Raw genomic sequence first — 18,596 nt, forward strand, 5'->3', positions numbered from 1 at the left:
CTTGCCAGTTTACAGTATTAAAAAAAGAATCTGCGCCACGGGTTGGCAGCCAGCCACACTTACAGTAAGCTATCTACTGTTTCACCCTGCAGGAAGGACAAAGGATTCAGTGTGGGGCTGCTGGGTTTCTCTCTGTCAAATGTACCCTTCAAAACAGATCCCAGGAATATTAAAAACTGTGTGCAATTAAGAGCGTGTTTTTTGTGATCCTTCCTTCTCTTGGTGGATGTTTTTAAAAACCCTGGAGTACCGTCGTAAAGAAAGCAGAGAAAGGAAATGGAAGTGTTAGAGTCACAGCACTGACATTTTAACTTATTAAATCAAGTTACTCCAGCAGAAATACAAGGTGCTGGGTTAAGTAGTTTGGTGCATATTTCTATTTCCCCATGACACGAATGCACATACTCCACTGCTTCATGCCCTCTAGAGCTGTAGAGATGCCAGCACCCACTTCTACAGGACAGCTTCAACAGGACTATGCCCAAGGGAACCCCGTCTTCTGAGGGCTTATTCCTAAGGCTTCCTAGTCCATGAAGGTAGCTGTTTGCCAGCAGTGAGGAAACCTGAAATTAGTACTCAATTTATCTGATGATAAATTCCTCCGTGCGCTGCCCTATTCCACTATTCCACATGCGTCATGCAAAATTCCCACATCTTGGTTGCTCAAAACCATCTGACCCAGTGATAGGAGGCAGGGAGGAAGGAGGAACAGAAAGATGGGAGGAATTAAGGGCCAGGGAGAAAAGGAAAGACAGGGTAAAAAGCAGTGACAAGAGGGAATTAGAATACGCTCGAGTTAATAGAAAGAGCCAAAAGGAAGTGAATGGAAGCATGACTGAAGAGGAAACAAGTCGTTAAAGGACAAAGAAAATAGCTATGCTGCATTATGAGAGAGAACACATGTGTAAATACAGAGAATATGGATGAGAGTTAAGGATCAACAATTATAAATAAGTACAGCCTGAGTGCTCCTTCCACTATTAAAGCAAAAATAAAAGGAACACTGATCCCACCCACGTGAACTGAACATCCATGTGATGTGCCTTCGCTTTATTATGTAGCCTTGAAACTTTCTGTGCATTTCCGCCTATTTCACTCCTACCCTGCCCATTTTATGTCTGGAGACATTCTAAATATCCCCAGAAGCTTCATGACGTTTTCCAAAAAAATCCTACTTTTAGAAAAGGGTTATTTTCTTCTATCCAAACTGCAGCATCTTTATCTGATTCTTTGACTTCCACACCCAATTTGCAAAAATTAAATGTTTTTTTTAACTCTGCATTTAATAGTATTCAATCTTTAAACTTTGGTATCTTGCAGTCTCTCTAGTCTAAAAACGAATTTTCAACTTACATAGAAGAAAACGGAGGGACTCCTAGCTTTCCAGCAAACAGACAGCTTTTGCTTCCAGTCCTGGAATGGCTGGAAACACTGATTTTCAAGTTCTTGACAGTCTCCCCCCTCTCCGCTAAGGAAGTAAAATTGCCCAGAGTAACTACTGCAAGTCAGCAACAGCCTTAAATGACCTTTGCATCTTACTAAACGTCCCATGTTATATCTCAGTTTTGAAAGATACCAGTAAAGGTTGTAAAGCTACGAAAATCACTGTTTGACATGCATCTTGCTTTACCAAGCATTTGATTTTGGCAAGTCTAATGTGCAGGATAAGTACACTTTCTTTTCACACCAAAAATCTAAGACGCTAACAGTAAAACCGCATTGATACAGAGCATAAATTCTGCAGATCGTGGGGCCAATTCCCTTCCAGACCGCACAAGTGGACAACAAAAATACAGAAATACTCCAGAACAAACAATCCCTAACAGGGATAAAGAGGTCTGAGCACCACTTTCCCCCAAGCAGGATTTCTGAACAGATGACCAAACCTATTTGCTGCCTGGCGGCCTGGCTGCCATGCACCCTCCTGGGACGGGCGCGGATCAGAGCGGGATACAACGGCACCTTTCCCATTCCCGGGGCAGGTGGGAGGCTCACCTGGCCGGTACCCCCCAGGCACGGGGAGCAGCGCTGCCGACAGGTACAGCATGGGGCCAGGCATTAGCACACACCGGCTGATAATTTAGTTCCTGCCCCTAACCCACAGGTCACCCCAGGGTGGTTTTAGGAAAACCACTTCTCCGCACCTCCATTTCTGCGTTCACAGAACCATTAATATATTTTCTTTTGCTCAAGAACTCTCATGGCCTTTTAAAGCAGACTTTATATGAATTAGGCATTACTATTTTGTTTCTAGGGCTGGTATTCCTTTCACAGACACACGTATATTACAACTGCTGCGGCTACTCAGTAGCAAGGGAAGACAAGCACCAGATAAAGTGTCAAGCAAAGTGCAAATTTGGTTAGCACGAAAACAAAATTGAACCAGCTTCCACAGGAGCAAAAATACTTACTCTTGTACCAAATTTGGGGAAACAATTTCTGCTGGAAGTAGCATGCAAACAAAATATTTTGGGCGTGTTTTTCAGAAGTTCTGTAATGGTTGTGAAGCACAACTTCTGCAGAAGGTCAGTTTTTACCTTCCTAATCCTCATCTACGCCATAACCTACGGCACAAGTTTTGATGTGTTTATATACTCTTTTTATCTTTGGGAGAGTTTAGGAAATTTACTGGCATTAAAGAATGATTTATTCTCCCAAATGAAGTTATTGACATCAAAACAGTAACTTTACGTATACAAAATTTTAGTTCAAAGGTAGTAACTGGCAAAAAAAGCATTTTCACTGAAACTGCTCAATGATTTCCTAATGTCCCACACAAATACTTTAACTTCAGGTACAAAATGCAGCAAGTCCTGGTGAGTGCCATAACAACACACTTGAGCTAATTAAAAAAAACAAACTGTTTTCAATGTATGCATGAAAAACAGTCACCAATTTACCAATTTTTAGGCTTCATGGAAGTGTTCCTTTATTTTATTTTTAAATGAGATAAAGGAGAGTAGGAGAGGAAAGAGAAGTCAAGAAAAAAAATTATACCTTCAAGATTAACACTTCCTACTTTAAAAAAATATTTTAAACATAAATGAAAGCTTTGATTAAAAGTTTTGATTATTCCTTACAAAAACCCACAAACTTGCTTATATAAAGCTGAGAATTTGCAAATACTAGCTCCAATTCTGCAAAACCCCAAAACTCCCACCAACTTCAAGGAATGCAGACTTATAGTCACGATTTGCAAAAATATATGAACTTTAGCATTGGAAATATTTATCTGCCCTAATCTGATTCCCCTCCCCAACAATTATAAAGCAATTACATGAGATAAGAACACATTTCTAGGCACCATTTTTACATATTTTGATAACCGTGTCCAATTACAAATTTTCCCCACTGCTTAACTCAAAAATAAAATAAACCTTGTAAAGACTTTTTTTTTTTTTTTTTTAAATTATTCTGACACAGTGCTGAAGCATCTCCTACAAAGAAGAAAGGAATTCACTGGAGCTCTGATCCAAAAATGTATTAGAAGTTAACAGCCTACTTCCAGTTAACTTCAGTGTGCCTCCCATCAGGCTGCCAGAGAACTGACCTGGGTAGCTTTGAGAAAGAAACTGTATGTAAATCCATGGAAATGCACAAAATCAAAGGTTTGTTGTTTTTTTGGTTTTTTTTTTTTTTTTTTACTCTTGTTGGTCTTTTCAAGGTTTAAGATTCTTTATAATGCCATCAGCTGTAACAACACATTCTTGTATATACAAACAAATGACCTACAAAATACACTTAATCTTGCCAGCATGCAATTTCCATAATCCTGCACCAGGTTAACCACCTCTCTTTCGCCTCCGCTTTTTGTCAATTACAGAAAAGTGAAACATTATTTTGAACTACAAAACACCAGAATGTTTCTGTTCTGCCAAATTTCAAGTACTCTGTGTCCCCTATGAAAGCAGGCTTTAACTTCTTCAAAACCTTCCACCTATACTATGTCTGAAACATGAAATATTTTATTTGTACTTATCTGTGTTTGCAAAAATTTAGGGGGGGGGGGGGGGAGGGGGGAAGTTGCTCCAATCTGGTAATCTTTGTTTGCAGAATTCCATAAAGGTAGAAATGCTAGAGTTAATTTTAAAAAGCAGGAGCTGGAAGAACTTAGATAATGATGCATCTTGCACATTATTATATTATACAATTACGCTACTATACAATACATATTACACAACTACAAGTATTTTGCTATTATACAATAGTTGTAGTATTATTATATATACACCATTACAGAACAATGAGAATAGCTTTTAAAAACACTAACGCTTCTAACTACACTACTAATTATTTCAGTTTGTTAAGATTTATGAAATGCCATTGATTTCACCCTAGGCAATGAATTGCTATAAGCAAATATGTCCACATTTTTAGTTAAATGTACTTACTAGGTTCTCTACTTAATTTGTTCTACCACGCGCCGTGACTATGTTGCACAGTAAGTATTTAAAAACTCATTTAAAAATCAGTAAGTCATCAACATTTTAATGCAATAGCTGATTGATACCCTGATTGACCCACATCTTTTTGCCATTAAAACCATAAATTAAATTGTCTGTCCCTTCACATCTGAAAGGTGAAACTCACGTAGGAATTACGGGCTGGAGGATCATGCCCCTGTCAGGAAGCAATGAGCACAGAAGCAGGCAGCTGTAAGAACCTCTGGATCTGCTGCAGATCAGGACCCTACTGCGTTCCCAGGCACCCCAGCCTGCTGCAGCCCTTCCCTCTCTAGGAAAGATGACCCAATGAGCAATCTTGCTGCAACACTTTTCTGCTCTCACCTGAAGCTCACTCCATATGCAGAACTAGAAAATAGAAAAAAAAACCCCAAAAAAACCCAAGGAAAGCAGCAGTGGAAGCATCAACTTCCAGCACGATTTCCACAGCTTGGAGAGGAAGGGTGCCAAGCACACAGCCCAGACACTCAGCTCTACTGCTGGGGGGGGCAGGCGGTGCACGGAATCGTAGAAAAATGTTTGCAGCCACTTCCTGACACTAATCCTTGCTTTTCCCTTCTGCCTCATCACAATTTTCAGAGAAGCATCTTCCTGGGCCTGACACGGCTCCCCGCAGCTGCATGGCTCACACGGGCTGCACAGCTCCCCTGGGCCAGCAGCCATATGTTGCATTTCTCTGGAAAGGTCCCTAAGAAAATACTGACCCGAACCATATTCCTCACTGATTGTCTCTGGCACAGAAAGCAAAACATGTTATAAATGCATTCCCGACTGAGTAGAGCGGACACTCGTCCTAAGGAGGGGTGAGACACTCCGACAGCTGCTGCCTGTCACTGACACCGAAACACCCGAGTCGGCCGGGCACAGGGCTCGGTGCTCCCTGACAGGGGACGCGGGCGAGAGACAGCGTGGTGACATGGGGGGACATTTCCTCCCGGAAGCCGACCGGGGCCGGCACTGCAAATCCAGCAGGCACCATTTCCAGTCGGCACGCCAACCAAAGCGGGGAGCAACAGCAGGTTTTGCTCTGTCCTTTGCTGGCATGCCGCCTCCCCGGGTCGAGCGTTGGCTGGCTCTTCGAGGGGTACGCGGGCGATCTCCTAACCGAACGACAGACATAACATCAAACACACCAAGAGCATGGCTCCTCCGTGCACCTCCTCTTCTCCTGCCCTCACACCAGGAGGGACACGCAAGGCCCCAGCAGCTGAGCGCAGACCTGTCCACTAGCCACCAAAGGAGGTCAGCCGAGGTAGGGGAAGAGCCTAACCGATTAAAAAAATAAGTTATCCAGTATCACAGGGCTGTCTCAAGCACCCCTGCTGCCAAGAGAGATGCATTTCATCTTGGCCTTAAGCCAGCCTTGAGACATCCCGTTTCAGTTCCTGATACTTCAGGCATTTGCTCTCCCTACACCCACTTTACAGATATAAACACAGGCAGGGGAAAAAAAAAAAAATCCCAACCCAAAAAAACATTCATCTTGTGCAAACACCCAAGGCTCAAAATAAGGGGAACACAAGAAATCGCTTCAGCTGGGAACCAGGGATGCTGTGAAGACACTGCTGTACGGGCTACTCCGATGCTGAAGGAATTCAAGCACATACATTACGTACTCCAAAGAGGCAGCAGTTCCCTCCCTTGTCATGCAGCATTTTGTCTGTGATTTATTAGAAGAAAGAGCTATTGGATTACACAAATGAGGAACAAATACATGTAATTCTAGCTATTGAAAAATATCCTAAATGCTACAGTACATATATATATACACACACACACACAGAGACACTGGATAGATAAGTATAGGTATGTACGTATGTAAGTAAAGACTAGGGTAGCTAATTTCCCTTTATGAGCACAAACGACAAACTGCAAAAACCGGGAAAAGGGGATTGTTGTTACATCCCCTAACACATTTCTAGTCTCTCGAAAGATTGCAGCTACAAATTAAGTTGGACCATCATTAAAAGAACGTGGGGGACGGGGAGGCACAAGATCACAAGACAAATACAAGGGATAACTCTCCTACAATGCCACAGGCAGAGAAAATGGTACTTAGTAAACCAGATACTGTTTAACAGGCCCAGTAAACACACAATTGGCAAATTTCTTCCCTTTATATGAATACCATAATGCAAATTAATTGTAGTGTGCTAAATCACAGTTCTGATTTAGCAACGTTCTTTGCAGTGTTTGAGAAATAAATGCAAAAAGAGCAGGGAACGTCAACGGGATAACTGAACAATTTCACAAGTAAAGGGGATATTTTACATGTCAATGGGACACTTTTACAGCTGCTGACTATTTTCTGAAGGTGTCTCAGATCTCACGTGTCATTCATGGTATTTTGGATTTGATTTTTTTAAGTGCTTTTTAGTTTCACCTCTAAATAAATTCAGCAACAGCATGGAATTTCATCACTATGAAGTGTGCTTCAAGTTAAGCAACAAATAGAGGCATCTAAATTCTCTCCCACATACGAGTCTATACAAATCATTGTCTTCATGCTTCTGGATTTTTGCAGTAGTGTATTTCCTGCAAGTAATAAAATAAAGTATCTGCCAGTGTTTTTGAATTCCCTGTTCTAGTACAAGTTGATTAACAGTGCTTCCTCTTAAGGACTTAATACTATTTTTAATCCAATGATAGCTTTGATAATAATTATCATTACTTCTAATCTAGTGTTTTGCAGGGTGTATAACATGGTTAGACGATGCTTAATTTTGCTCATGCTCTGAGACTGCTTTCCTGATAACTCCTTTGGTTCATCGCCATTATGCATGCTGCACCATGCAGTACCTTTCCTAGTTGACTTGAGCAAGTATGTTTCCAGAATACGTTATTCAAATACTTGATTAATTTGGGTTCAAAATCACAAGTTTCTTTAAAGTCAGCATTTGGCTTCTTTTGAGGTGGATGTTCCAAAAAGAACATTTTCTGATGGACTCGGACATCCTTGCTTGAATTTAACAACACGTCACATTTAGATCACGAATGCAAACCTGCTGAAGACAAACAACAACAACAACAATAAAACCCTTGGATGGTATGACAAGTAACATACACAGGCAAACAGCAGTGCAAATCTTCAGAGGGAGCTTGTTACTTTCCAGTTCTTAACTCATGTCTTCTGCTGTAGCCACCTGCTAAGTTAAAAATGCACAAGGGCAGACGGGTGGTCTGCTCAACTCCCCGCAACCCCAAGCCAAAGCCAGCTAGTAATGCTATTTCATCACCACTTTGCATCTCTGCTTTTTCACCGATTCTACGGTGCTGATGGCACTAGAAAAGGTCCAGTGGGACACCAACACAACCCTTTGGGTTGGTTTCCTCTCCAACCAACCCAGAGGGAGAGGGTCTGGACTCCAGAGGCAGCTCCCTCACTCAGCTTGTCCCGCCTCCAGCCCCTGGGGAGATGGGACATCTTTAGAGGAGCAGGCAGACTGTATGGCCGCCACTGTACACAATGTATTTCCATAACCAAGCTGCCTTCCTTTCTCAACAGATACAACATATTGATATCGCTGCAAGTGTTAATCACTCCTTTGCCAAAGAGCTCTGCAATTAACTGGGCTCATTTTGATCAGCACTACCTCCTCTTCTAATGCTGTCAGTAACTTTGATGATCCTATGGATTCTAGTCTTCCTTCTGATTATAAAGAAGTTAGATAAATAGCTATTTAACCTTTCGGAGATACATGTAAGCGGGAAATCACTGAAAGTAAGCTGAAAGTAACTAAAAAACACAATTTACATGTTCAAATCCCTTGATTGGCTTAGAGTAGACTTGGTAGTGTAGGTTAATGGTTTGACTGGATGATCTTAAAGGTCTTTTCCAACCTAAACTATTCTATGATTCTAAATCGACTTACTTCACAGCTGTACACCTCTGAGCACTGGAAAACTCCACCTTCATTTCATGTGCTTCATATCCTCTACGTACACCGACACACCCTTCACTCTGAGGATATCTGAACACAAGGGCAGGACCGGGCGTTGCTACTTCAAACCACAGGTGAGCAAAGAGGCCCCCCACTGCTGAGGAAACCACCGGCCAGTTTGGGTGCTTCACGTGGTCACGGCGCTCAAGGCAAGTTATACATATTTGTGCACGTCACAGCCACACCGACGACTGCCCCAGGTCGCCCCAGAGACCACCACACCATCACAGCTCCGTCACTCCCTTAGCCACCTCAGACACTTTAGCTAGGACATTATCTTTGGAATAACAATGCCGAAGCATATTTGATGGTTACCTTCAAAAGGTTTTCTGTTTCCACTTACGTTAGTTGGAATATTCTCCCAAATTAGTATTTGAGGAAAAACATTCTAACCTTACTGATTTGGGAGCGGGGAGCTCCCCACAGAGCACGGGGCTTACTCACGAGCATGAGTGACAGATCTGATTCCGGTATCTCTTCGCAAGAAGACAGAAAATTACATGCTGGATTTTCAATCATAAAAGAGTAGAGGAAAAATATTTTTACATGAAAATTGTTGGGTCTACAGATTACCAAAGGACAAATGAATATAATCCACGGCAATGACTTTTTTTTTTTTCTCCAATCTACAGGATGCGGCAGATTTAAAAAACCCGAATCATTTCCCCAAACCCGCTAATCATGCAGCTCAATAAAGGGGCACACCAGAAAAAACAGAAATTGGGATGAGCTGCACCACTCCGCTGTGCTCCCTGCTGGGGCTCCTCCCTGATTTACAACAGCCCAAAACCGACTGCAGGCTCAGGAGAAGGCCCAGCAAGACTAACCACTTCAAAACGCAGCGGTGCATTTTCTGCAGGAAAGCCCGAGGAGATTACGCCCGAGGTTAGCATAACATGGGGCTGCAGCTGCAAGACGCTCAGCTTCCACCTGAGCACACACCCGGCACCCCTCTTCCCCCAGTTCCTGGTGGAGAGGAAAGCCAAGCCAGCCGCACCACCCTCCTCCCAGGGAGCCCCCGGCACAAGGAGGGCGCTGGGACGGCGCTGAAGGCGAACGGGCTCCGTTTCTGCCATTTGCCCCTCGTTCTGCCCCGGCGGCTCAGGCCAACCCCGCTCCCCTTGACAGGGACCACTCTGCCGGGCCCAGCGGTGGCTCAGACCCGGCCCTGACGCCGCGGGCCGTCGCCTCCCGGGCCCGCAGCCCGCTCCCGCTCTCGCCGCAGCGCTGGCCACCCTTATCTATCCATCAAAGTACACGCTCTGCCGGCGGCCCTTCCTCCCCTCTTCCACCCCTTCCTTAGGAACAGGCAGGCCGGACCGGAGCGTCCTCTCTGCAGGCTGCTGGCAGACGGGCGAGCTGAAGCTCTCCGCCCCAACCCCATGCACCGGCAGGCTTTTCTCTTTAGCTTCTAAGCAGTAGCAAGGTAAATTTTACCCTAAGAATTATTTATAGACTTCCTGCAAGTGACTGCCCATAGCACAGATGAACACAAGACAATAGCTGTGTTCACCTCCCATCAGCAACCACGCGAGCAATAAACATTTCCAGCAACAAACACTTGCGCAGACGACTGATTCGGTTTGTTCCAAGCATCTCAGGCTAGAAAAATAATAATGGCAAGTAAACTTAAAGAAAAGAGATCATACGCTTGCTTGCTCCCCGCCACTGCCATTCCTCTCTGAGCAGGCATCTCTACTCTCTGACAAAAAAAAAGAGTTGACTACTAAAACATTTACTTGTAGAGAATTTAAACTAAGATTTGTAAACATAAATCCTGACAGCATTTGGTGTTTACTCAACGCACATTTTTAGTGCCTACCTATGCAAACACTAAAATAGTAAAACCAGAGTTACAGGACAAAACTAGTAAAATTTAGTAACACTTAATTCCTCGCATACAGGCCCTGAAGCCTCAGACACCACAGAGGTTCGCTTCAGCCTGGGGAAAACCTGCCGGCTCCTACGTAGATGCTTTCAGGAATCAAGCAAAGGAGAAAAGTCATTATTTGTTCTTGGTATGTACAAATATCATTAGGAGCTGAAAAACCATGCCGAGACTTTACAGTAATGCCTTTTTATTACAATTCAAAACCTGTCACAAAAATCTCACAGCAGAAACTGCTGACGTTTGCTACGGTACTACCTACAACCACTGTCCTGCAGGATTACAGCAGAATTGCTCTTTTAAGATATGATCCGAAAAATCACTAAATATGGAGAACAAATTCCTAAGAAAACAAATCCCTACCACATCAGCTTTCTATAATATTAGGAAACTATTTGCATCATGCGGCTTGTGCTAAAATACTTAATGATCTCATCCTTACCATAACAAATTATCTGCCAGAAAAAGACCTTGAAGGTCAATACTGGCAACAATTAAAAAGTAATGAAAAACATTCATCCCTTAGGCAGAGTTACAATTTCTAAGTTTGAAGCAATGCGCCGTATATTTTATTAGCTATCACTTGTTTAATTATTCATTGGCGCTCCTCTTATGCTCCATACAGCAACCTCACATTGCTAAGATTTCCATTTGAATGCTATTACCGATTCAAGGACAAATCTCGTTTAAACTTTAGCTTTTGTTTTTATTTTCCAAAAAAATAAATTATGTTCACAAACTAATGGGTCTATCATACTTGCTATTTTTAATTCTGTTCACACTAGCTTCAACCTGGGACCCTACACACCATCTCTCCAGCGACGATATTCTGAGTGTCCGCATTCATCTGCTCCAGTATTCCTACAAAACCACACAAGTTTTCAACCAACTGCATCCCTTCCTTGGCCAGCCAGAGTAATTTTTATTCCTGTCTCATTTGCAGTAGCAGCTCACTCGAGCACAGTATTTGCTTAAAGGAACTCACTGAGTTCAAACAAGGCGATAGCACCGTGAAATAACTTCTATGCTTTAATTGCCATTTAATTACACTTCCTGAATTTCCTAGCAAGTAAATAAAATCTTTCTCAACGTTTACTGGAGAAATAAGGAGCTGTAAGAACAGGGCAAGCTTAGCTTGGTATTATCTGCAGTTCTTCATTTATCCTTCAGTGTGGTCATACACATACATGCCCTGCTGGGGATTCACAACAAACACAAGGGAAATTAGCTAGAGTAGTTTTTTGAGGTAAGAGAGGAAAAGCCTGTTTACTGTTTTGTGGTCCACAACTTGAGACAGGTTCCACATTTAAAATTTCATTAGTGGAAATATGTATGTGTATTGTACCAAAACAGCGAAAAAGGAAAGAAAGGGAATAAAATAGAACAGAACAACAGATGTGAAATGGTTTAATATGTGCTTTGTATAAAATAATTTTGATAGAATAAAAAATGGAAAACGTCATGAAAATTGATGTTAACCCTTTTTTCGCCTTACTCCTCCTTCTTGCAAATATATACCTACTTCTGAACTTCACTTTCAAACAAAAACGTGTCATCTGTGATGCCAGGGTTTATAAAAATTGAAAAAGGGCTGCCTTTATGGGGGAGAAAGAGCAGTAAGACAATAAAGAAAAGGCTATGTGTTAAAAATATGTATTTTTTGAATTTCATGACACATACGGTAACCTGAAAAAAAATTGAAATGAGCATGTATTTCCGTATAATGAATAGTCAAACTCTATCTAATGCTCGCAGGAAGTATTGATTTGGTTTAATTAAACCCAGCAGCTCCTAAAAGAGTAAGACAACGCTGCTCTCTAATACTCTTTCGTAAGAGTGAAAGTATACTTTGAGCAGCAAGAAGAATTGACATTTATTGTGCAAGAGAAACCTTCTTCTACCACTCAGGCTTGGTTTCATGACGCTGTCAGTATCACCAGGAAAGTGAATTGTTTACACAATGGGGAAAATTATTTACAGGCATTACTACATTAGTTTTAGATAAACAAAGGTGGCAGCAAAACCAGCCTCAACCCATTCTCAATTAAAACTAAGCCCCAAGATCAGATAAATTTTGATTTTATGATATCACAAAATTTGTTTTAGGTGGGAAAACAGAAGTTGTACAGTAGCTGCCCTAAAACTTCATTTGCCAAGGTTGGGAAAGCAAAGTGGCAGAAAGGAGGTGCACTTCCCAGGAGCTCTCGTGCAGAACGGGGCACAGAGGGGCTGCACCGCCACCCCACCCATGCCAGGAAGACAGATAGGAATATCTTTTAAGTATATACACACACCTCAACATAGACTCTCTCTGTAAATACCACATTTTTGTACCCAAAATTTCCTGTTGACTACAAAGACAGAGAAACCTCAGACCTAAGACTAGCGGGAGACTTCTGTGCACATATTTTGCTTTACCAGTGGAGAACACACTTCTGCAGTGTGTTTCAGACCCAGCACACGTGGAAATTACACGCCAAAACTACTTCATTGCTTCTCACCTCCCTTTCTGAAGGTTGACAGTAGATAGGATACCTTGAAAATGCAGAGGAGACTGAAAATCTAGCAAATGACCAGAGGAGACTGTACAGATGGATCAGTGTGCTCTGCCCTTGCTGCTGCTAAGGCGAGTAAGGGCACATATGCTTACTTTTGCTGCAGAGAAAATCTTTTAAAGCCTTCCTAATGAGACCAGAAAATCTGGACAGACCTGTTCCTTGTTGGTCTAATTAAAAGGCCATCAGGACGTTGATCCAGTATAGTGAAACCCGAAGGAACACATGTGGGAACATACAGAGTCTTAACTGAAGACGACGACAAAGGGACACCATTCACAAAGGTTGTATTTGGCCAAGAGTCCCCTTACATTCCTCCTTCACGTGGTGGAGGACAGGGGCTCCTCCTGAGGGCAACTCTCAGCCACCAGTGAACGGGGAGAGGGAGAAAGAGTGAAATCCATACACACCGAAAGGTAAATTTCGGGATACAGATCACAGAATAAATACGGACTCCATTTCGGCACCCTTCATCCTGAGTTACTTGCAGTCATTAGCAACCTCCTATATCTGGTTCGCCCACCTCAGTCAAAACATGCTCGAGTCCATCATCAAAAAGAAAGATGGGGCTTTTGCCCAGATGGAAACAACATCTTGCATGCCAAAACTGTGTCCCACCTCCTAGACATGCTCTTTGTCTCCAAGACTTCTGCATCCCCCGGAAGGGAGCACCGAGAACACCTCCAGCCTTTCCAGAAGTTTCTAAGTGGCTCCAAAGGATGGAGTGGACCCCTTCTCACACATTTCCAGAAGTCAGTAGCACCCAATGGCAAAATCTGCTCCACTAACCCAAGCCCGTCAGCAGGGCTCGTGTCCTCATGGACACAGAGGAGGAGGAGGGCTGGTTGCGATTGCTGCACAGATACCTTCAGCACATCACTGGGAATGCCCAGCAGGAACTTTCTAGTAAGGAAAAAGAATTTTCTTCCAGATTTCCCTGCAACGGTGTTAAGCAGTAGCCAGATGAAAATGGAGGCAGAAAACTGCCATCCATTACGATACGTCTTTGAGACGTCTGCCTACTTTCTCCAAACGGACCTATTTGACTTCTTTGTTTGAAGTAAACCTTAATCCTTTCTACCAATAGTCTGTCTTAACACCATCTCTTAGCCACCCTTCTGCAATCCATTTTGTCCCCACCCACAGGTAAGCGGTATGTTTGCTCCTTGGGACACTTGCTAAGGATGCTATCCCAAGCTCCTGGGATCACCTGTCAGCAACACAAACTTCCCTTTTTTAACCCAACCTGCCAAACTTTTCTAACATGTTGGTGTGAGCCATTTAGCACTCCAAGGCTGGTCATCAAAACCAGGAAATACTTACCAACTTAGGTACACAGGAACACTAATGCCAAGAAGGCTACTGACAGTAAACATATTTCTGTTATTAAACACTTAAAACCAATACACTTTTAATTTCTTGTCAGGCTTGGCTGCTGAAGACTTAGATACATGAGGCCAGTTCCTTCAATATTTGCATCCCAGGCAACAGGATTTTGTGAGAAACAGACATGTTCTGTGTATCTGTACATTGATTAAATTAGACAGTTTTAAATGAATAAACTGTAAAAAATGAGAGACTAGATATGTAAAATATGTCCATCTTAAAACTGCTTTAAAACTTATCATGGGGATTTCACAAACCTGTATAAATGTGGACAAAAACCTGTTACCTACATAAGCCAGTAGTAAGAGCTTTTCATAATATGACTTTCAGGAATGAAGTGAGGAGTTGATTTTATCTGGTACACCACAGTAATTTGCTGTGCAGCTTCATGAAACTGCTACAAATAGCATTACAGCCAAAATCCAATTGTTGCTGAAATGCATTCAGTAAAATGGAAAAAAAAAAGAGAAATGAAACACAGTAATTGTCTCTCAACCCACATTATATATTGTGTTTCTAAATTATACAGTATTGTATTTTCTAGTTTTTAATATTGTTTCCCATTGAGGAATTGATAACACAGGAGACATTCTTTGACCTTTTCCCTCTGAATATCTAAATAATATACCACACAGGTTTATAAACCAAATAACTCTCTAGCCTTTTATTAGATCCCAAGGGATAAAAAAACCCCTGCACATGTAGCAACACATGAAAGAGCTAATGTAAAGCGCTTTCCTTGCCATGCTATTTCTCACCTGCATCACAATTTTCTCCCATATAGCTACAATGGCAGTTTATGAGTTTACACGTATCTGAAAGACAAAAACTCGACTTCTAACACTTGAAAATCTGCACTGAACACCCTAATACAATAACCAACAACACAAACCATGATCCTGCACACCCACCGATTCGTACTTAATGGATTCAACACTCAGCGCTGCTGTCTGTTGAAAGGCTTGACCCAAGCAATGGACGAAATAACTTACCAAGCTTTTCTATTCCCCAGATACTGCAGAAAGTATTTCATGGACTTGTTCCAAATTTAGCAGGATGTTAAAAACCACACAGCCACCAGATAAGTAATTTGTGGGGCAGCTAAATCAAAAAGCTAGGCAGATCCTTTAAAAGAGGCCTTTCAGGGATTTTGATTTGATAATGTTTGTATCTCTACAATTAATCACAAAATAATGAAGGATTCAAGCCATCACAGTCAGGGATTGGGAGTGTGAAAAGATGCACGCTGTGCATGACAAGAATCAAAGTGCCAGAACAACTCAGGGAAAAAGCATAATATAAAACAGTTGATGTAAGTTAGAAACGTTGGAAACTTTCAACCTGCAGCAGCTTAAGCAAAGCCTTTGTACACGGCCAGTCCCACTGATTTTAATGGGGCCACTAGTGCAAATAAAAACCTCCATGCAGGAGCCTTGCTGCCAGACCATGCATCAAGCAACGTGTCAGGAGAAGCCGTCAGGACTCTAACTGATGTGAGATCAAATCCTCTGCCTAAAGACACAATTCTGTCTGCTTCTAAAACTTGGAGCAGATGCTATTTCAGAAAATGGGGATTATAAACCACCGTTAAATCCAGAGCTGATTTGAGTTTTTTGGGGGGGTTGTGTTTGGTTTTGGGGTTTTTTTGGGTATGTGACATCCCTCTTAAATGAACTGCTCTGGAAAGAAGTAAAACATCCGCTGCCATCAGATATATTTACAAGCATCTTTTTAGAACTCTATTCTGATGTCATTCAAGATCAGTTTAACATGTTGGTTTGTATAATCTAAATTAACAAGTGGCACAATGAATAGTTAACATGAATTTTGAGCTGCTTCCTTAAACGAGACCAATATTTCAGTAAAGTTTCCAAATACGTGACAGAAAATTATCTGAAAAAGAAATAAAATATTAGTAAGTTGTTTATCTTCTGTTTCCAATTTCTCAGTTTTTGACAAACGGAATCGTAAGCTGAAATATTCTTGGAGCCTTTCCAACACAGATAGCTGATATTGGTAAGTTTTTTTTCAAACTTAGTGCATTATTCCAAGTTAAGTCTACCTCAACCGTACATCGGTTGATTTTCCCTCCTCCCTCCACCGATGAGCTGTTCCTCAGCATTTCTTCAAGGCAATACACACGGCCACAATGAATTAGAGTTTTAATTCCCACAGCCATCCTCTGGTGAAATGACGAGTGAAATACTAGCCCTATGGAAAGCAAGTGGGAACGGTCACAGATTCTCCTGAGGGCAGATTTCAACCCCTGACAGATTTTCCTCCTCGTTAATTCAAATGGTAACAAGTTTTTTTTTAAGGAGCTGTTTTCCCACACCTTAACAAGATAAAATATTAGTTCTTTACCATTTTACCCCATTTTCTTCAAGAACTGTCAATAACAAAGTATTTATTGACATTATTTCCTCAAAACCAAAATGCTTGCCTTTTGCTGAACATCTACAGAAAATTTTACCTACACTTGCCTATTTAAAATCACTCAAGAATGTCTAAAATGGTTCTAATGTTATTAATATTTAAATAATAAAAAAAGCTTAATAAGACAGCCGATGAAATCAATTAGTGCAAGATTTTATTCCAACTAATACAGAGAAACTGAAGTACCTACTGATGCAATAGAGTTAAAAATGCCTTGGTTTCATGGTTTATTACAACCACAAAGATGAACAGAAGTTAGCAAATTTATCCAAAAAAAAAAAAAAAGGCAAAAAATCCCCTGAAACAAAGTTAAACACTGGTGTGACCTTTTTATCTAATGTTTATGGAAATCTAGAAGCAGCAAGTAAGCATCTTACTGGTACATGACACCGATGGACATCAAAAGGCAGCATGCACCTCTGAGAAGCACTGACACTGCTCCTTCCCTTCTCCTTCTGCCATAAACTTTCAATATAACAACTTTTCCCAATATCTGAAAAATTACAAACAAAAAAATGAGTTCCCAGCAAAGCCTGAGCAGCAAAACAGTTGTCATGAACACTTTTATTTTCAACGTGAGCACAGATTTTTCTGGGATTAGTTCAGTGCTGAAAAAGCTCATTTACTGTTCAGATAATTTCAGCTCCTATGAACTCTGACTTGTGAATACATGCTCATCTAAGTAGTCTGGTTCAGCCTACATGCATAAAGCTATCCATTTGACCAAAGCTACTTTTTCCACTTACAATATGAAGGATCATCCTGTGGTTATGTGGGGGGAAGGAGTTTTGCTGAAAGGTCATCTTTCACTGTTACTAGAAGAACCTTCTAAAAATACTATAATTTTTAAACTTCCTAGCTATTTATGCTCTAGTTGTACACTGTGTTTAAATCTCAATTCAGAATATTTTTCAGTACCTAATTTATATTTCCTAGAAAGCATCTTAACTGTTTGCAAAGCTGATCATGAGTCCCTTAAATGTCTATTTCTGGTATCATAACATACTACAACTAGTTTGCACACTAAATTATCAGCAAGACCTTCCTCTTTTTATTTAAAAGAGTCACTGCTTATGTGATAACTTAATTTTATTAGCTCAAAATTCAGCTTTTGTTTTCATTTCTCCGTTCCCCTTTATATAATGCATCTAACCTAGAGGGAGTTCAGGCTGTCCAGGCTAGCCACTGCGGCATGAAATGAGGATAATATGCCACTTCCTTCTACTTCCATACCCATTCTTGATATTAGGCTTTAGTCCTGGCTCCTGAACTATGAACCCTGCCAGGTGTTGCATGTGGACCTACCTCCTGCACCCAGTTAACTTGGAAGCTCATACTAGGCTACAGACAGAGTCGCTCTGCAGAATATCCAGCACTGACACAAGCTGCAGAAAAATAAACTGAAGCCCAAATACTGGATTTTCCAATTTCTTGATTTCACTGGTGTCAGTTGGTAGATTTTCAATAGGCCTCCTATCATACTTTTTTTTTTTTCCCTTCCCCTCCTCATTCTGGGAGCACAGCCAATCCCCAGCACAGCAGCTGACTTTCCCCAGAACTAACTAGAAATATTCTGATAGACTCTATTTATAGACTCAAAAACTTAGGACTGGAAGCAGCCAACCAAATTTTTCCATTCCTTGCTCCCCTCCGCTATCTATCTATCTGTCCTGGGCTAACCTAAATTCCAGCCTTCTATGTTTCTCAAGGGGGAACTATCCTACCCAGAATAGGTATGCCATAGGCACACACAGCCATAGGCACACACACCTCTTGCACAAAAGCACCTGTGGAGACCCTTGCATGCAATTTACTGAACAGGCTGAAAGAACATAAATCCTCTACTTTTATGTCACTACAGAAAGTATTCACACTGACCTTCTCTCCTGTCACTACAAATCAAAGCTGAAGAAAAATCAAGATTTCT

The 18,596-nt window shown here is 41.5% G+C and overlaps 1 protein-coding gene across 2 annotated transcripts in view; it reads right to left on the bottom strand.

Annotated features, from left to right (window-relative positions):
• The window catches only part of NR3C2 (nuclear receptor subfamily 3 group C member 2), a 208,602-nt gene that overhangs the window by 174,467 nt on the left and 15,539 nt on the right, over positions 1-18,596 (bottom strand). The gene's annotated exons all lie outside the window — the stretch shown is intronic.

The sequence above is a fragment of the Pelecanus crispus genome, chromosome 4 (assembly GCF_030463565.1).
Source record: "Pelecanus crispus isolate bPelCri1 chromosome 4, bPelCri1.pri, whole genome shotgun sequence".
In the NCBI taxonomy this organism is placed as follows: Eukaryota; Metazoa; Chordata; class Aves; order Pelecaniformes; family Pelecanidae; genus Pelecanus; species Pelecanus crispus.